The sequence below is a fragment of the Lepisosteus oculatus genome, chromosome 3, assembly GCF_040954835.1.
Source record: "Lepisosteus oculatus isolate fLepOcu1 chromosome 3, fLepOcu1.hap2, whole genome shotgun sequence".
In the NCBI taxonomy this organism is placed as follows: domain Eukaryota; kingdom Metazoa; phylum Chordata; class Actinopteri; order Semionotiformes; family Lepisosteidae; genus Lepisosteus; species Lepisosteus oculatus.
The window spans coordinates 6,705,764-6,726,297 of NC_090698.1; the positions used below are offsets into that span (position 1 = coordinate 6,705,764).

Below are 20,534 nucleotides of genomic sequence, written 5' to 3' on the forward strand. Positions count from 1 at the left end.
TTTAAGTCTTAACTTTGTCAAATCAAGATCTTTAATCTTATGCTTAGGGTAATGAGAATAGCAAATGTGAATTCGTCGTGTAGCCCATCACTTCTGTCACGGCGCAAGTTGCTGACGTTATGAAAGGGAATGATATAGTTGGAAGAGTCTGCTTTCCTAATGTGTCCTTCTGATTTTGAGTATCCTTTCCCAGGGGAGCAGAGGTTTGAGTCCTCAAAACAAAGGACTATTTTTAGGCTCTCTGCTCCAGGGCAATTGTTGGTTTTTGCTGAATTCCCAAATCCATATACTCAGTGATGTCACAGGGTTCTACAGACGGACATCTCTGCACTTGTGTAGCTTCAGGAGTCGCACTACTATGGGCACAATCAAAGGAGACTCGTGGGTTAAGGGTGTGATCCTGGTGGTCTCCGTTGGGGAATATCACGCCTGGAAGTCCTGGATGAGACCTTTGCATTTGGCACCTCCGTAGCTTAAGACCGCTTCCTGAAGGATCCTATGAGTCATCCCAGAGAGGAAATAACAAATAATTTGGAGATGTTTTCTGCTCTCCACCATTCTCTATCCCCTCTCTCCCCTCTCACTAATTAATGGCAATTACATGGCACCACAACATGTATAACCCAGCCTCTCACCAGCCCCAATTACCTGACAGCAAGCTGCAACAGCACCTTCAGCAGTGGCACCGCCCCCAGCGTGTCTGCGGTTTATGGATGAAGTCTGCAGGGAGACGATAGGCTCTCTTTGAACCAGACGACAAGAGGTGTTGGGGGTGGGGTTGACGCGAAAGGAAAGTCAAACTTCCAGTGCACAGCAATCCCATCCACCCCAGGCTTTACCAGCTGCGGGGCTCCGGTGCAAAAGTGCATCGGCGAAGGGGAAGAATAGAGGCATACAAAACTATTTTCAGCTTCACATCTGTCAGTGTAAGTCTGACACCACAAGATGACAAGCCGGAGATATGCAGCACCTGGGATTGGCGTTTGTCCAAGAGCCCCGCTGCTGCCAGATCCTGAACTGGATCACATCAGCTGTGCAGCGAGAGCCCTTTCAGATGTCCGATATGCATTTATTGTTGGATAGATACAACTTAGTGAAGAGAAGAGTAAAAAAAATCGATTCTAGAGCTCAAGAAAGTAAGGTGGAGGGATAGAGAGAAGGACCATAGCCACTCCAGTCTTTGTTAAAGACCGCTAAGGGAAAACCTGACTGACAATTTCCAAATCATAAAGATGAAGTTCAGTGAAGCAGAAAATGGGAACAAGACAGGAAAAAGGGCAGAAGCTAGTTTTCCACGGGCATGTAAAGTTCTGATTTGAACGGTGTGGACTAGGTCACCAAGATGTGCTGCGGGAGGAAGAGACGCTCTCTATGGCTATTGCTGACATGGGCTCACTCGGGGCAGAGGGCAATGAAATCCTCTCTCTGATCTGCGCTTCCAGCCTCACGGAGACGGCTGGGATCTCTCCCAGCTTTCCCGTCGCTTGTTTATGGTTCCAGAGCAACACATGGGCGACCGCGGCGTTAACACCTGAGTGGGAAGCAGGATCGGAGCAGCTTGTGTTGGAAGTTTAATGACAGTGCCCGCTTTCACTAACTCCTGCTGGTCCCACCAGACACACAGACACCTGTAATAAATCTCGTTTCCGCGGAGAAAGATGAAAGATGTTGCACGACATCAAGGCGTTTCATGCAAAAGGAGCGAACAATGGAGCACGAAGGCCGGTGTCTCTCTCCTGCACAGAGAACTCCTTTGTGTGTTTAATTAGGAGGTAATTACTGAGACACACAGAGCCTGGAGCCATAGAACTGCAGTGGGGGGAGAGAAGATTTTTCTTCAGAAGAGAGAGAGGGGGGTGTGTGGAGAGGGAGCTGAGGACGGAGAATTTAAGACTGCAAAGAGAGAGGGATGGAACGGAGAGACGCTGCCAGTTTTTGGAAAGAAGGGAGAGAAAAAGTGCGATGGACAGAGATGGGAGTGGGGACAGAGGATGGAGTGTTCGGCAACGGGGGAGAAGAGGGGGGAGTTAAAAACGGGTCTTCAGTGTCTAAGACGGTGAAAGAGAGCGACAGGGTAAGGTGGAGAAAATGGCAGCTTTTTAGTTCAAAGAGTGTTTGAATGTCAGACACCGAGGGCGGCGTAGTCTCCTCCCAGTTCGTATCCAAGACACAACAGCTGCCCCCCGAGTCGGAGTTATTCTTGTCATTGCTTTGCTCTGTCTCTTTGTTCACACCTGGTGCTGAGAGACGAGAGATTGCAATCACCTCCCTCACTCTCCCTCCGTCTGTGCTCTTAGGGTGTCAGAGGGCCAGCTCTTTGAAGGTTCTCCCTGGACCCCTATCTCCACGATCGGGAGAGGAGTGGGGGAGTGAAAGAGACCACACACCTGTCTCAGGTGAGAGGAGAGAGGGCCGTCCCCCAGTGGCTATGCCAGAATCCTCCCAGTGACTCATTGATGTATTGATCGGGGGTCAGCACTCACTGGTGGGTTACACCTTTGTCCTTTTCATGATGAGTTTGTCACTGATCCTCATGGGGTTGTGCGAACTCTGGAGAGGAATCCCTCCTTCCCTTCTTTCTCCTCACGTCCTTCTCGGTTTCTGCGGGGGGGTCTGGTGCAACTTTTGGGGAGGCAGGAGGGGAGACAGATTCTGGAGTAAACAGCCCCCAGCCCTCTCCTCTCTTGGCCTTGCATGGGGTATGGGGTGATGCGGCAGTGCAGGAAAATGCAGAAGACAGAGTACAGCATAGTGCTGTCTGTAGGCATTGCTGTGTGTGTCAAAGTGTGTGCACAGCAGTGTGTGGGTGATTCTGGTGTGTGTGTGTGCAAGCTGTGTGTGAAAGCCCTGTATTTTGTCCATCAGTCTGTGTATGAGCCGTGTGTGTAAACAGTGTAAACTATATACATCACTGTATGTAAGTGAGTGCAAGCTGTGTGTATAATTTATATGTGCAGGTGTAACGGAGCTTGTTCGGATACGGTGACGTCAGTGCCCTCCCTGCGCGTAGCAGGGACCTCCACTGCCTGGGCTGAGGGAGGTCTCCTTTAGCTCACCCGGCTGGTTCCCCGTTGCGTTACGCCGGAGACCCAGTTCGCGCCCCAGGTGCTGCAGGACGAAACAGGTGGCGGAGGGCACGAGCCCATGCCGAACCGCGACGGTCACGCAAGTCTTGTGTGTACACTTGTGTATTTGTGTTATATGTGTGCAGTATGTACACCAGTGTGTGTATAAACTGCGTATGTGTAAGCCATGTGTAGGTACACCAGTGTGTGTGTACACCAATGTCTTTGTGTTAGGACCAATGTCTTTTGTGTGTACCAGTATGTGTGTAAACTGTGTGTGTATTCCAGGGTGTGTGTGTAAACTGTGTGTATATACCAGTATATCTGTAAACTGTGTGTGTGTGCACTAGTTTGTGTGTACACTAGTGTGTGTACTCCAGTGTTTGTGTGTACAATAGTGTGTGTGAAGTGTGTGTGTGCACAAGTATGTGTGTGTAAACTGTGTGTACAGCAGTGTGTGTGTACACCCGTGTGTGTGAGTACTGTGTGTGTGTACACCAGTGTGTGTAAACTGTGTGTGTGTACACCAGTGTGTGTGCACCAGTCTGTGTGTACAGCAGTGTGTGTGTGTGTGTGTACCAGTGTAATGTGTAAACTGTGTGTGTGTACAGCAGTGTGTGTGCACCAGTGTGTGTGTACAGCAGTGTGTTTGTGTGTGCACCAGTGTGTGTGTAAACTGTGTGTGTACCAGTGTAATGTGTAAACTGTGTGTGTGTACAGCAGTGTGTGTGCACCAGTGTGTGTGTACAGTAGTGTGTGTGCGTGTACCAGTGTGTGTGTAAACTGTGTGTGTGTACAGCAATGTGTGTGTGCACCAGTCTGTGTGTACAGCAGTGTGTGTGTGTGTGTGCACCAGTGTGTGCGAGCGATGCATGCCGCCCCTCCCCTGGGGCAGTAATGTCTTCAGTGTGGCACGCTCAGGCTGACTCACCCTCTGGAACTCTGGAATAAATATTTGCTAAAAAAGGAAAGGTAGCAATTAAACTTCTAATGCTGCTTCTCACATACTGCCCCCTCCCTTTCCTGTCGCTGACATACTCTCCCTCTCCCCCGTCCTCCCCTGTCCACTCTCCCTCCATCGCCCTCTCCCTTCCGAGAGGGGCCGGGGGCAGCGGGGGCAGCCGGGGCACGAGGGGGGTGCAGAGAGGCTGAAATCCAGGGTGGGGAGTCCTCTGACTCATCCCCAGAAAGGAGGTATGCGTGTGTGCGAGAGGGAGAGGGAGAGGGGGGACGGGGAAAGTCTGGGAGTAAAAGAAATGAAAAGTTCGAATGAAAGTGGCCGCGCTGGACAAGGCCGCCCTGGCGTGTGCTGAGTCACCTGCAGACGCCCACTTCCTGCGTGATGTGAGTCTTCGTGGGGGAGGGGGGTCGGCCGTCAGTGTGTCAGTGTGTGTGTGTGGGGGGGGGTGGGCATGTTTTTGTAATCCCTCCATTGGGACACTGGCCTCCTCGGCTTCTCTGAACTGAGAGGGAGGCAGCTAACTAAGCCCATACTGCAGCGCAGTGCGTTAATTCAACACAGACCCGAGTGTTGGGAAGACGCCGCTCCATCTTGCTCCTCCAGGTGCCGGTAACTGAAGGATCCAAGAGTCACGCGAAGCCGTTTGTTAAGGGATCGCTTAGAGGTAGTGAAGGGGTTTGTTGCAGACCCCTCTCCTCAGGTTCCACTGTGTTCCCCCAGGGGTCCTCGTATCACTGTTGCAAAGCCCGAGACTGACTGCGTGTGTGGCATTGCTTTGCTCATTGCTTGGATACAGCCTTCCCACCTAGAGCTGTGCTAGTGGCACACTGGCCTAAAATAGGAGTCGGTGAGCCTGAGTCATGTCGTTTTTTCCGAAAGCGACTGGGATGCCTTGAGTGGTGGCGCACAGCTGGCCACGAGCCGGTAAGCTTGGCAGGGGTGCCCTTGGCTCGCCACGCGCCAGCGCCCCCCTGTGGCTGGCGGGGGCATCTGCGAGCTGACTCTCTGGCAGCGAGAGTTGCCTCTGTCCTCCATCTGACGGCCTTAGCAGTGCTGTGGGTGACATGGGGCTCACAAGGTGACAAAGCAGGGGACTGTGCAGTACGAGAGCTGGAAATGAAAGATTGTACGTTCCACAGTGGGGCGTAACATTCTATGGCCTTGTTCTCACAGACTCCTAGAGCAGAAAAACAACAGAAACGAAACCCACCCTGAAACTGGGTTCGCACTGTCCCCCTTCTCTCAGTGACCGACTTGTTTTCGTGTGATCTTCTCTATTCTCATGCAGGTTTTGACTTCACAGCTCTCTCCACCCTTCTGCACTTTGCACTTCCTGAGTGGCCTCTCCTGCCTCCTCCCCTCTCCCAGCTTCGTCTCTTCTGTGCTCTTTAATCTTTGCTGTCTGCCCTGTCTTTCTCACACCTGAAGAAGCCTTCGCAGCCGAAACGTTGTGTTTTCTCTCTTCTCTTTTCAGCCTGGAATAAACCTTTACTTTTTCCCTTGCAGACTACGCATGAGGACGCAGCCCCCCACCTGAACTACTATAGACTCTTACTATTTATTTTGCAACGTGTGGTAGAACGTGTGGTATTGCCTGTCTTTCTGGGTCGTCTGTTGTATTGTGCATGTCCTGAGAGTAAGAATTCCAATGTACATGTACATACGGCAGGAAACGCCACTCTTCTGCAAGAGGGATATTGTTACTGTAGAAGAGGTGCCTGGGGAAAGACGTGAATGGCCCATCAGAGAAAGTGAGTCTCTTTAGCTTTGAACAGAGAGGATTAAATGGTGAAGGGTTTGGGTTTACAAAATCCTTAAAGGTTATTGACCTTATTAAAGTCAATCAAGAGGATGTTTTAAAGAGCAACAATACAAGGAACCAGGGATGCAAGTGGGCATTATGTTTAGGAGCATTCAAGACAGAAGACGGGAGACACTTCTTTACACAGAGACTGGTATGGGTATGGAACTAAATGCCTAGAGCCTCCTTCAAGAAGTTGTTTTTGGGATCTTAGCTCATTAACCTACTAGCAAATGAGCAAGACAGGCTGAAAGGCATCTCTTGTTTGTAAATATTATACTTTCATTCTAGAGGTACAGGAAAAGAAATGGCATAGAGAGCCCTTAGGAGACTGGAGAGTGTGCTGGAGAGGCTGCCCCGGAGAAGGCAGAGCAGTCCTGAGTGCCAGGGCCAGCTGAAAGGTTCAGGAGCCATCTGACGCTCTGAACAGACAGACAGTAGGCAGGAGAGACAGAGAGCTGCCGAGGGAAAAGGTCACAGACGGAGAAATGAAAGGGGGAGAGACTAAGATAACAAATAAAGAGAATGGTCAGTCTTAGAAAAGAGAGTGAGAGAGCCAGAGAGCTTGGGAGCCAGCGAGAGAGAGATGAAGTCAGCGTTTTCAGCACTGACAGCAGGTTTACAGGAAGGCCTGTCTGGAAGCACAACAGTCAGAGGAAGTGGTCCAGCACAACATCCTGTCTGTGTTTGTGTAATACGGACAGCATCGACTTTGTGTGGAGAAAAGATTATTGGATCTCTGTCTGCACTGTGTGTGGCAGTATTGTAGTTAAGCAGTGTTGACTGTGTGTGAACGTAGTAGTGTTGTCTGTGTGTGAGTGGATCAGTGTTGTCTGTGTGTGTGAGTGGATCAGTGTTGAACACTTTCTACTGTTCACTCTCTAGCATCTGCTTTATGTGATTTGATCTTAAAGGAAAAACATGAATAATTATAGCAACCAAAAGTATTGTAACGTGGTTGTGTCAGTGTACTTGTCTCTACATGGACTGTAAGAGTCTAGAGCCCTGTGACTGGGCTGTGTCAGTGTGCTGAACTCCACAGGGACTGTAAGAGTCTAGAGCCCTGTGACTGGGCTGTGTCAGTGTACTGAACTCCACAGGGACTGTAAGAGTCTAGAGCCCTGTGACTGGGCTGTGTCAGTGTGCTGGACTCCACAGGGACTGTAAGAGTCTAGAGCCCTGTGACTGGGCTGTGTCAGTGTACTGAACTCCACAGGGACTGTAAGAGTCTAGAGCCCTGTGACTGGGCTGTGTCAGTGTACTTGTCTCTACATGGACACTGAGAGTCTAGAGCCCTGTGACTGGGCTGTGTCAGTGTACTGGACTCCACAGGGACTGTAAGAGTCTAGAGCCCTGTGACTGGGCTGTGTCAGTGTACTGGACTCCACAGGGACTGTAAGAGTCTAGAGCCCTGTGACTGGGCTGTGTCAGTGTACTGGACTCCACAGGGACTGTAAGAGTCTAGAGCCCTGTGACTGGGCTGTGTCAGTGTACTGAACTCCACAGGGACTGTAAGAGTCTAGAGCCCTGTGACTGGGCTGTGTCAGTGTACTGAACTCCACAGGGACTGTAAGAGTCTAGAGCCCTGTGACTGGGCTGTGTCAGTGTACTGAACTCCACAGGGACGGTAAGAGTCTAGAGCCCTGTGACTGGGCTTTGTCAGTGTGCTGGACTCTACATGGACTGTAAGAGTCTAGAGCCCTGTGACTGGGCTGTGTCAGTGTACTGGACTCCACAGGGACTGTGAGAGTCTAGAGCCCTGTGACTGGGCTTTGTCAGTGTGCTGGACTCTACATGGACTGTAAGAGTCTAGAGCCCTGTGACTGGGCTGTGTCAGTGTGCTGGACTCCACAGGGACTCTAAGAGTCTAGAGCCCTGTGACTGGGCTGTGTCAGTGTACCGGACTCTACAGGGACTGTAAGAGTCTAGAGCCCTGTGACTGGGCTGTGTCAGTGTACTGGACTCCACAGGGACTGTAAGAGTCTAGAGCCCTGTGACTGGGCTGTGTCAGTGTACTGGACTCCACAGGGACTGTAAGAGTCTAGAGCCCTGTGACTGGGCTGTGTCAGTGTCCTGTACTCTATATGGACTCCAAGAGACTAGAGTACTGGACTTCACTGTATGGTACAAATCTAGAGCTCTGTTACTGGCCTGTGTCAGTGTATTGTTCTCCACATTGATAATACGCAGATAGTCCTGTGACTGGGCTGGTTTCTTTTAGCTCCTGTTTGTTCATGGTGTTGTATCTATGGAGTATTAATCTGTGTATGGTCTGCCCTTAGTGTTTTTCCAGGACTGTATATACTGTGTGTGGTCTGTGATGTCTGGTTGTGTTGTGGTGATGAGGATACAAAAAGGGGGAAAGAGACAAAGAGGAAGATTAAAAATTGCTACTGTCTTGTTTCTGTTTATAAAGGAAAACTGGTTTCCTTTCACAAACCTCCTTTCCCTCCTTCTCTCCCTCTTTATCTCTGTCTTTCTCCCTCTCCCACTCTCTGTGTGTTTCCATTTCTGCCACCCACCAGATTCCTCTGTCTGTCCTCTCCTCCTCTCATTCCCCTCTTCGCTTTCCCTCCATCTTCCTCCTCTCTTCTCTGCCTCCTGTCTCTCCCCGTTGCTCGGTCACTCAAATGCCAGACCCCCCCCCCCCCTCCCCTCTCTATTTTCTTGAATTTCTCATTTCCTGTTTTGGGTGTGTGTCCAATCCCTTGTTCGTCTGCCCAATACACATCAAACGCTCATCAGTCCGAGGGAGAGGGTAGAATGCATGAAAAAGAAAGAGGGGGTGGAGGAATGAGAGATGGAGGAAGAGGGAGAGAGAAAGAGAAAAGAGAAAGAGGGAGAGAAAGGTTGCAGACGATAGGCGCCCCATTTGGCCCATCTTACTTGTTTGGTTGCTAGCAGCTTATCAAACTGCAAATCTCATCCAGCTGTTTCTTGAAAGTTCGCAGGGAGCATTCTTTCACAACATGGCTGGCTAATTTGTTCCAGATACCCGCTAGAAGCTAAACAAGGATGGGTCTAACCAGGACTGGGATGGGGGACCTGTAGGGGAAAACTGTGTTGCTGCTGCGCGTGGTGTTAGTGGACCAGTAGGTGGTGATATTTCCCTCTTTCCCAGAATCTCCCAGCTGAAGCCACTGTAATGGCTGGGTGCACTGGACTATGCTGAATAAGGCTTTGTCCTTCAGGTGAGATGTTAAACCAAGGTCCTGGCTGCTTGATCTTAAAAGATCCCCTGACACTGTAAGAGTAGTGGTGTCATTCCCAGTGTCCTGGCTAAAGTCCACTCTTGACACGAGTAATGTCAACTGGTGAAGCAGTTCCTCACGCCTCCCTCTGATCGGCTGTATAGTGGGTCTGGTGGTGCAGAACGGCCGCTCTGTCTCACTCTGCCTCAGCAATACATGACTGGTGAATTTGTCGGGGTAAAAAAACACTACAGAAATGCAGTTCATTCATTTGAGCAATTACTCTGTTGAAAGAATCCACTTCCATCCGCTTGCTTCATATTTCAAGATGGTGAACTTGTAGGCCAGTCCCTGGGGTGGACCTGTTCACAACCTTTGAGGATTATTTCATATTAAAATCACGTCCCCTTGCAGACGTGTCTGTCGAATACTGAAAAGATACAGTTCCAGGTCCTGTAAGCCAGTTGGGTGATATACCAACAAACCAAGAACTGCTCTAGTTAATTTTCTTCTCAGGGCGACAACGTCTTTTTAACAGTATAGTGACCCATGTGGTGCACGAGTCTCTAAATCAGATATTAAAAAGAAATTGCATACTTTCAGCATTACAGTCCTTGACTGTAGCCTCAACAGCTTTCAGCTCTGAGGCATCTTGATGGCCTTTTGAGCTACTGAATAATTACAACAATTTCCAAGCGAGGGGAGGCCTTTCAGCCCATTTAGGTCATTGGGACTTGAGTAGACTCATCTGAGGATCTCATCCAACTGGCTTCCTGAAAGGATCAATGGCATCGGTAGCTTGTTCCAGACACCCACAACTCTTTGTGTATAGAGGGACCTGCTTTTCTGAAGTGGCTCTTGATACATAGTAAATGGGCGTTATAGATATATTATAGAAGAGAGTGGAAAAATCAGTCACAGAACCCATGTGATGCGTCCGACTATCTGTGCCTAGGCAGTTCACTTAACCTACAGGTTTACCAAAATCCCCCCAGACGGTGTTTTTCACGAAACTTTTATAATCCTCGATAATGAACTTGTCAGATTTTCCCTCCCGCTGGGCTCCGGGAATGGGAGTTGTTTTGTTTCTAATTTTGAAGGGATTATACAGTTCTGCGTTCTTTTATATTATTATTCGAATACGTTTCCTGATGCCACGAATCCGGCCCTAACGACGCGGCGGAGCCAGCTTGGCCGGGAGATGAAGGCGGCCGGCAGGGAGTCGGCAGCAGGAGCTCGATGTTCTCACCCCTGTAAAACCCAGACCAGCGGGCACACCTCCCTGCGGTGACCGTCCAGCGCCAGGTGCTCCCCGCCCCCGCGGGAAGACCGCTGCGTACCCCAGGAAAGCAGAAGGAATTTCCCCGCAGCTCCTAAACCCGGAGTGACCCCTCCTGAAGTCATCAGTTTCTGAGCAGTTGGCGCAGTTTCATTTTGCCCACTTAAGAAGGTAATTTGTCCGATTACACAGTTGAGAAACAATTTGACATGAAAATGCCAGCGCCCCGTAGCTCTCAAATAATCCCAACTGGCAGCTGCTGACTTAATTGATTCTTGCGTTGGGCAAAATGCACGTGTTTGCAGTGTCGGTGATTTGAGGTTGAATTTTAGGACCTGCTGGGCTGTGGCTGCCCGGCTCCACAGATGCAGAATCCCATCTCTCACCGCTCCTCTGAAACTGACCCTGACCCCTGACTCAGACAGTGCATTCGTGTGACACCAGCTCTAAGCAGTTAGCAGAAGGAGGAGTTTGCGTGCTGCTAGTTTGCTGATCACTGGCTGGACCTGTTTAGTTCCATGCGTGTCGTCCATTTCAGGTGCGAATTAATCAACCTTCCTGGAAATTGCTGGCGTTTGGCCTCCTCAGGAGCAACGCTGTCCAAACCGACAGCAGCTGTGCACAGGGCAGGTAGGCAGAGTGAGGCAGGGCCGAGTTCCTCTGAAGGCCCGCCTCGGAGAGCTATAACCTTCACGCTGCTGGGCTCTCAATCTCACGTGTCAACTCTGGCATGCGAGGGCTTGGGCTGGTTTCGATCAGGCTGTCCTCGGGGGAGCTCTGTTCGTTTCTCTCCCCGATCAGGAGTGCTGTCGCTCTCTCATTAGTGGGGGGCTCCTCGGCCAGTGCTCTGAGCAGAGGCAGCTGTGTCCTCGCAGGGGGTGAAAACACTTCCCACAGATATGTAAACATATCCCTCTGTTCAGTATAAACACCGCCCCTCTCTCCCCCTCGCTCCCTCTGGTTCAGGGCGGTACAGCAGCACGAGAGGGATGCTTGCCGAGTGGTGTGAAGGCCCCCTGGCGTGATTCACGGGTCAGTGCTGAGGTGTGCTGTATTTGGGATCAGCATTCATTTTCTCGATGGCTCGTCTGAATCTTCTTGGGCAGATTTGGGCTCATGGCCTGTGAGCCACACACTGCATGGCCACCCGCTCCTTCTTCTGCTCCATGTGAACCCCAAGGCGTCAGTGACAGAGGTTCGTGTCCTCCCATCATAGAGAAGACAGAGGCAGCTGTCACTGACTAAAGTGTCCTTGCCAGGCACGGGGGGCACCACTGCCAATTCACATTGTTCTCATTTTAGCAGCATGAGGCCAGTTGTGCACCATTGCATGGGGTGATAGACACCGCCCAGACTGGTCCAGTGATCTCTGGACTGTAGGGTTACAGTATGACACAGACTGGACCAGTGATCTCTGGACTGTAGGGCTACAATATGACACAGACTGGACCAGTGATCTCTGGACTGTAGGGTTACAGTATGACACAGACTGGACCAGTGATCTCTGGACTGTAGGGTTACAGTATGACACAGACTGGACCAGTGATCTCTGGACTGTAGGGTTACAATAGGACACAGACTGGACCAGTGATCTCTGGACTGTAGGGCTACAATATGACACAGACTGGACCAGTGATCTCTGGACTGTAGGGCTACAATATGACACAGACTGGACCAGTGATCTCTGGACTGTAGGGCTACAATAGGACACAGACTGGACCAGTGATCTCTGGACTGTAGGGCTACAATAGGACACAGACTGGACCAGTGATCTCTGGACTGTAGGGCTACAATATGACACAGACTGGACCAGTGATCTCTGGACTGTAGGGTTACAATAGGACACAGACTGGACCAGTGATCTCTGGACTGTAGGGTTACAGTATGACACAGACTGGACCAGTGATCTCTGGACTGTAGGGTTACAATAGGACACAGACTGGACCAGTGATCTCTGGACTGTAGGGTTACAATATGACACAGACTGGACCAGTGATCTCTGGACTGTAGGGTCACAATATGACACAGACTGGACCAGTGATCACTGGACTGTAGGGTTACAATAGGACACAGACTGGACCAGTGATCTCTGGACTGTAGGGTTACAGTATGACACAGACTGGACCAGTGATCTCTGGACTGTAGGGTTACAATAGGACACAGACCGGACCAGTGATCTCTGGACTGTAGGGCTACAATATGACACAGACTGGACCAGTGATCTCTGGACTGTAGGGCTACAATATGACACAGACTGGACCAGTGATCTCTGGACTGTAGGGCTACAATATGACACAGACTGGACCAGTGATCTCTGGACTGTAGGGTTACAGTATGACACAGACTGGACCAGTGATCTCTGGACTGTAGGGTTACAATATGACAGACCACTCAGGTCCAGACAGGACCAATGATCTCTGGACTATTCGACCCATATTTGGCATACTGTATAGTATGTGTACACCACACAACACAATTATGTAGTGCAAACCCACAGGAATAGCAGGCTGTCTTGAGTAGAGTATGGCTTCTTTTTGAACACTGTAATTAAAGGTCACATAGTGTCAGTTTCAGAAATGAAAAACCTTTATCTTAGCATGAAGTATGTCCACATTGTGCCTTAAGCGTTCTGTTTTATAATACAGTACTTTGGAAATGTCCCAGACATAACAGACACAGGAGTTACAATACATGTGTGTTATGAGCATTAGAACTGGATTCAAAGCCACCACTAGTGACTTCTACTCTTATAGCACTTGTGAGTGTTGCTGATGCAGCTCAGTGCGGGTGAGAAGAAGCCAAGCTTGTCATTCAGCATCTTGCATCACGCTGATCAGAGTCTCCAGTAGCCTGAGCCCAGCAGCTCCAGGTAAACTGCGCAGGAGCAGTCAGTGTGTGGTGATGCAGTAGCTCCTCCACCCCATTCGCCCCCCAGTCTCACTGACTCGCTGTCATGAACTGCAGGTGCTCCTCTCTACACAGCCTCAGAGCTGAAAGGCTACCATGTGTCCTACAAACCACACATCTGCTGGGATTAACTAAGATAAGATAAGACCACTTTATTGGCCATATAGAATTTCTTGCATTAGGAATTTGTCTTTTTGCAGACCCCAGCTTGCTCTCCATGAGGCACACAGATGGGGAGAGAGAAGCTGGGGGTCAGAGCGCAGGGTCAGCCATTTATACACCCCTGGAGCAGCTGGGGTGAAGGGCCTCGCCCAGGGGCCCAGCGGAGAAGGATTCCTCTGCCAGCCGCAGGATTTGGATCTTCCAGCCACAGGCACAGATCCTGAGCCACAGAGCCGGCGCTCCACCCCCTGTTGCCCTGGCTACAATTTCACTAAGTCAGCAGCAGCGGATTCTACACATCAAAGGGAAAAACACTGGGCGAAAGGAGCTGGACCATGAACTCGCCTACGATCCGTGCCCAGCAGTGTGGTAATTTCAGCAAAGACAGTCGTGTGGCTCATGGAGTTTAAGTCCAGTGTGGCAGGCGTATGGACTCTGTATGACCTGTATGACCCTGCACACTGTCAGACTGCACTGATGACTCAGCCGCAGTGATGGAGCCCCTCGGAGCTGTGTGGCATTACTGCCTCCCGCGCTCCAGTCGGGGGGGAGTCCGGCTGACTCACGTGAGACCTCCTGGGTCGGGGTGACTCGTGGCCCCCTCAGCCTGCCTGAGAAAGAGAGAGGGAGGGAGGCAGTACATGCGTCGTTGTGTTGTGGTTGTCTTAGCAGTTTACATGGCCTGTGCAGGTCACTCAATGTATGTACCTCATTGCTGGTTTAACAGCTTATGGATTGTTGGAGTGGGAAATTGCTTGTGGCACGACAGTTCAATAACTGTGCTAGTGAAGCACCTTGCACTCTGTCACAGCCTGAAGGCCACACGGTGAGAGCTCTGAACACAGGTACCCCTGGGGTTCTCTCTGTCACAGCCTGAAGGCCATACAGTGAGAGCTCTGAAGACAGGTACCCCTGGGGTTCACTCTGTCACAGCCTGAAGGCCATACAGTGAGAGCTCTGAACACAGGTACCCATGGGGTTCACTCTGTCACAGCCTGAAGGCCATACAGTGAGAGCTCTGAACGCAGGTACTCCTGGGGTTCACTCTGTCACAGCCTGAAGGCCACACAGTGTGAGCTCTTCAGACAGGTACCCCTGAGGTACACTCTGTCCCAGGCTGAAGGCCACACAGTGAGGCTCTGCACAGAGGTACCCCTGGGGTTCACTCTGTCACAACCTGAGGGCCACACAAATATAGTCAATGTTAAAGTTTGTTTCAGGTTACACTGCAGTTGTAAACATTACTGCAGGTTCTGGTTTGTTTTTATATTTTTTTGTGATTGCAAACTCTCCCTTTTATACTAGTTACCATGAATGCATTGTGATATTATTTAATTTCTTTATAATCTTAATATTTAAGTCAGTAGTTTTCATATACTGTAGGTCATGCCAATAAAGCATTTTCCAATCAGAGACAGACAGGGGGCGGTAGTGAGGGCAGACGTAGTGAGAAGGGAAGAGAGAAACACAGATCTGGGGAGCAGATGAATTCATCAGCAGAACCCCAGAAAGGGGAGAGTGCGATGGGGGTGTGAGAAAGGCAGCCGCCTGAACTGCAGACAGAGCAAGGGAGACAGAGTGGGAGAGACTGAGTGGGAGGGAGAGAGAGAGAGATTGCGCTCTCTCCTGGGTGATGGAAGCGTGGGCTGGGGGTCCTGGGAAAGTTTAAACAGAAAGGGAGAGTGAGAGAGGGAGGCAGTCACCAACAGAGAGATGCACAGAGAGGCGGACTGACAGAGGGAGAGAGAGTGAGGGGGAGAGGAGAAGACATTCCAGTTCCCTTTTGGCAAGTAAGAGCTCTGCTCCCTGCACTCACACCTCACTGAGCCCTGAGCCCTGACACACAAGACTACAGAGACCCCATCCCTGCACCCTGCTCCTGCACTCACACCTCACTGAGCCCTGAGCCCTGACACACTAGGCTATAGAGACCCCATCCCTGCACCCTGCTCCTGCACTCACACCTCACTGAGCCCTGAGCCCTGACACACTAGGCTATAGAGACCCCATCCCTGCACCCTGCTCCTGCACTCACACCTCACTGAGCCCTGAGCCCTGACACACTAGGCTATAGAGACCCCATCCCTGCACCCTGCTCCTGCACTCACACCTCACTGAGCCCTGACACACTAGGCTATAGAGACCCCATCCCTGCCCTCTGCTCCTGCACTCACACCTCACTGAGCCCTGAGCCCTGACACACTAGGCTATAGAGACCCCATCCCTGCCCTCTGCTCCTGCACTCACACCTCACTGAGCCCTGAGCCCTGACACACTAGGCTATAGAGACCCCATCCCTGCCCTCTGCTCCTGCACTCACACCTCACTGAGCCCTGAGCCCTGACACACTAGGCTATAGAGACCCCATCCCTGCCCTCTGCTCCTGCACTCACACCTCACTGAGCCCTGAGCCCTGACACACAAGACTACAGAGACCCCATCCCTGCACCCTGCTCCTGCACTCACACCTCACTGAGCCCTGAGCCCTGACACACTAGGCTATAGAGACCCCATCCCTGCCCTCTGCTCCTGCACTCACACCTCACTGAGCCCTGAGCCCTGACACACTAGGCTATAGAGACCCCATCCCTGCCCTCTGCTCCTGCACTCACACCTCACTGAGCCCTGAGCCCTGACACACTAGGCTATAGAGACCCCATCCCTGCCCTCTGCTCCTGCACTCACACCTCACTGAGCCCTGAGCCCTGACACACTAGGCTATAGAGACCCCATCCCTGCCCTCTGCTCCTGCACTCACACCTCACTGAACCCCGGATACTGACACAGGACTAGACAGACCCCATCCCAGCTCTGCACTCTGACACAGGACTAGAGAGACCCCATCCCTGCTCTGCACTCTGACACAGGACTAGAGAGACCCTACCCCTCTTCTCTGCTCCTGCACTCACACCTCACTGAACCCCGGATACTGACACAGGACTAGAGAGACCCCCGTGTGTGCCTGTGTCTGCCAGTGATGTGTCATCTTGAGCCAGACTGTGTTCCATCCCCAGCGGGAGAGAAACAGCAATAGAGGAAGGGGGAGAGACCCTCTCCATTTACTCCACCCAGCTGCTCTGTTTTTCCTGACCAGAGATTAGTAAGCTCTCCACATCACACACTGCTCTCCCTCACCTGGGGTTAGCTGCAGCCAGGATAACCTGGCAACACAGCCAGCCAGCGCACACGCAAACTCTCACACACACGCAGTCTCCTACGCTGCCACACACACGTTCCCATTGACGCTCATTCGGTTTTTATTTACTCTTCCCTTCCCCACCTCAATGAAGCTCCACACGGGGCGAAAACCCAAGGTAAACAGCCCTGGTACTTGCAGACTGTAAAGGCAAGTCCAGCCAGTTTCTAAAAGGGCCGTGTGCCTCGTGAGCACCTCCTCCCTGGTCCCCCACGACGCCTGTTTGTCCGTGCGAGGACTTTCTCTCAGATGTGGCCCACACAGATATAGTCATACCTGCTCACTCACTCGCCCTGACACACACGGCCCCAGCTGTCAGTGCTGTGTGTGCTGGCGGGGGGATATTAGAACCACATGCGTCCAGAGAAACCACTTCAAAAGGCAAACATGAAAGAGAAGCCGGCAGCAGGCAACAAAAGGGGAAGTGCTTTTCCCTGATCTTGTCCTCTCACTGGGCTGCTGATCTCGTTCACTCTCTCTCTTCCTCCCCAAGGCTCTCCCTCTCTCCCTCTCCTTCCCCCACCCCAGCGGTCCTCAATCGGGTGTCTGCTGGCGGGTTTAGTTGGCGCAAGCTGAGTGGAGACGAGACCAGCGTGGGTCCTGACCAGCGAGTCACAGGAGGTGAAAAACGTTGAAAAGCCCTGTCCTATCGCTCTCGCTCTCTCCTCCTCTCCCTGTCCCTCTGTCTTCATTCCTCTGTCTCCTCACCCTCTCTCCTTCTCTCCCTCGCGGTTTCTGTCCGCTGTTACATCATTGCGTTGGTGGTAAATGTCATTCACACCCTCTGAAGGACTCGTGGTGATTAAACATAAACAAAATAACATTTGGATTTTTTAATGCCATTACAAATGTGAACCTGCATCATATTTGTTGCAATGTTTGTTTAAAAACATACTGTATGAACAAAGGTTCTTGCTGATCACAGATTTTATGAGTTCAACTGTATTCTACCTGGACAGAAGTATTTATTCTGTCTAGTCCCTTGCCCTGTGTCCTTCTGATATGGGCAGGTAGTGTGTCCACATGCCTGTTCTCCCCCAGAATGATGTCTGTCTCTCTGGATTTGTCTCATCGTATTAAAGAGACTGTGTACAGTACTTCCTATGTTTCCTTATCAGTTTTTAAAAGATACACAATTCAGTAACTAATATAGCAGAAGCTGAAATAGCAGGAAGCAGGAAACCATACAGTCCAGCTAAAATGGACACACTGGGCACCCTATAATCCAGCTCAGCTGGACACACAGGACACTGTATAATCCAGCTCAAATGGACATACAGGACACCCTTCTGTCTAGCCCCAATGGACATACATGACAGTGTTCGATCCAACTCAGATGCATACACAGCAAATCATAGCGTCCAGCTCAAATGGACATACAGGACATCCTTCTGTCCAGTTGAAATGGACATACAGTTCAGCTCAAATGGACACACAGCACACCCTACAGAACAGATCAAATGGACACACATGACAGTGTTCAGTCCCACTCAGATGGATACACAGGAAATCATAGAGTCTAGCTCAAATGGACATAGAGGACACCCTTCTGTCCAGCTCAAATGGACACACAGGATACCGTACAGTCTGGCTCAGCTGCACACACCTGGGGATTCCAGCACAACAGCTGAAGTCTCCAGTTTTTCCTGCCCACAGAGAGAGAGAAGACAGCAGGGGAGAGATCTAGGAGGACAGCGAGAGAGGACTGCCTGCGAAGAGGATTATGTCAGTTCTGTTTTCGATTTCTGATGATGTTGCAGGTTTGCGCGTTAGTGAGCAAAATAATAACACGCCTACAGCATGTAATTAACACGTGACTGTGCTGGCTCTTTCCACTCTGTGTTTATGTGACCACATGGATCCCACTGACACGCACACACATGCACATGGTTATACAGGCGTGTGAGTATGTGTGTTTTCGTCAGTGTGAATCTGTGTGTCAGTGTGTGTATCAGGGAAAGTATGTGTCAGTATAAATATGTGTATCAGTGTGAATCTGTATGTCAGTGTGAGTGTGTACATTGTGCATGTCAGTTTAAATCTGTCTCAGTGTGTGCATCAGGGTGAGTGTGTTTCAGTGTAAATGTGTTTATCAGTGTGAATGTGTGTGTCAGTGTGAGTATGTATTAGTATGAAAGTGTGTGTCAGTGTGTATGTCAGTGTGATAGGGTGTGTGTCATAATAAGTATGTGAATGTGTGTGAGTGTGGGTATATCTGAGAGTGTGTGTCAGTGTGAGTGTGTGCATCAGTGTGTGTGTCATGATGACTGCGAGTGTGTGTCAGTGTGAGTGTGAGTATGAGTGTGAGTGTGAGTATGAATGTGTGTGAGTGTGAATATGAGTGTGCGTTAGTATGAGTGTGTCAGTGTGCGTGTATGTGCGTCAGTGAGTGAATATGAATGTGTGTCATGGTGAGTGTGAATATGAGTGTGTGTTAGTATGAGTGTGTGTCAGTGTGAGTGTGAGTATGAGTGTGTGTCATGGTGAGTGTGAATATGAGTGTGTGAGTGCGGGTGTCATTGTTAGTGTTTGTCAGTGTGAGCGTGAGTGTGAATATGAGTGTGTGTTAGTATGAGTGTGTCAGTGTGAGTGTGTGTGTCAGTGTGAGTGTGAGTATGAGTGTGTGTCATGGTGAGTGTGAATATGAGTGTGTGTTAGTATGAGCGTGTCAGTGTGAGTGTGTGTGCATCAGTGAGTGAATGTGTGTGTCAGTGTGAGTATGAGTGTGTGTTAGTATTGACACACCTGTATCCAGGACTCTCTCTCTCTGTTTCCCAGAAGCAGCCCCTCAGTTGTCAGGAAACACCTCCCCCACTCCCCCAGCCCCACTGCGAACACACAGCCAGGCGTGAGGGGGGGGATCCACTCTCCCTTTCTCTGCCCCCCTTCCTGTACCTCTCTCTCTGTGTGCAGCTCAGGGGGTCTGGAGCAGCTCCAGAGCACATTGCACAGTCCTGGGTGACAGGGCGGTGGGCAGTGAGACGCTGCAAAACAGTGCCGTCAGGCGAATTACAGTGTCACCTTGCAGAGGGCTGGTGTCGGACACAAGAGCTTCTTTAAAAAAAAACACGCTGCCCTCGTGTAGGTGTATTCTCTGTGCTGGGAGAGAAGGTGCATCACTGTTTCCACCAGTCCTGTCTCCTGGTGACCACACAACACAGTCCTGCTGGGCAGCCCGGTCTGCCTGAGCTGGCCAGGCGGGAGAGCCAGGCTGTGGTCACTAGGTCTGCGGTCAGGATCTGCCTCTGAGTAGCAAGAGCTCTCTCCCTTCCTCTCTCAGGGCCCTGTCCTTTCACAGGCATTCTGACTGCCTGCCCCCAGCGACAGCACCTGCCCCTCATGGGCAACAAGCTCTCCCGGGGCCTGTTAAAATACCACAGCAAATCTGTTTCTGTCTTCCGCTCCCTCCATCTCTCCTCTCATTTTCTGTCTGGTTCTCTCTCTCTCTCCCTCCCTGCTGCGGCTGTTTCCCTGCAGCTCTCCTAAGCTTATTTTAATGATACAGGGCGGTGAGGTGAAGCACAGCCACGGCAGGGTGCAGCTTAGTTCAAGGAGTGCGCCGCTCAGTCAGTTTACGGAGACGAGCTGCTGTGCGTATTTTTTTATTGCCTTCGCAGAGCTGCTTTGTAATGGGCATTTGGCGCCCTCTGCTGGCCACAGTGCAATACAGCACGACTGACTGTTTGAACTGCATAAATAAGATACTTGCTGTTAATAATAATAATAATTATAATAATAAATAATTGCTTACGTAAATAGCGCTTTTCTGGACACTCCACTCGGAGCACTTTACAGGTAATGGGGATCCCCTCCACCCCAACCAGTGTGCGTCGGCACATAGTGCGCCAGAACGCTCACCACACACCAGCTCTCAGTGGGAGGAGAACAGAGTGATAAATCCAGTTCAGAGATGGGGATTATTAGGAGGCCATGATTGGTAAGGGCCAATGGGAAATTTGGCCAGGACGCCGG

General features: G+C 50.8%; 2 long non-coding RNA genes across 2 annotated transcripts; both read left to right on the forward strand.

Moving 5' to 3' along the window:
- Positions 1–777: 777 nt before the first annotated feature.
- LOC107076606 (uncharacterized) lies at positions 778–3,770 on the forward strand. The gene is made up of 3 exons (XR_001477802.2): positions 778–2,074; positions 2,298–2,396; positions 2,958–3,770. It is a non-coding gene; the product is annotated as an uncharacterized lncRNA (long non-coding RNA).
- A 3,944-nt stretch (positions 3,771–7,714) lies between these two features.
- Positions 7,715–17,659, forward strand: LOC138230512 (uncharacterized). Its single transcript, XR_011186384.1, has 2 exons — positions 7,715–10,468; positions 13,405–17,659. It is a non-coding gene; the product is annotated as an uncharacterized lncRNA (long non-coding RNA).
- Positions 17,660–20,534: the final 2,875 nt, after the last annotated feature.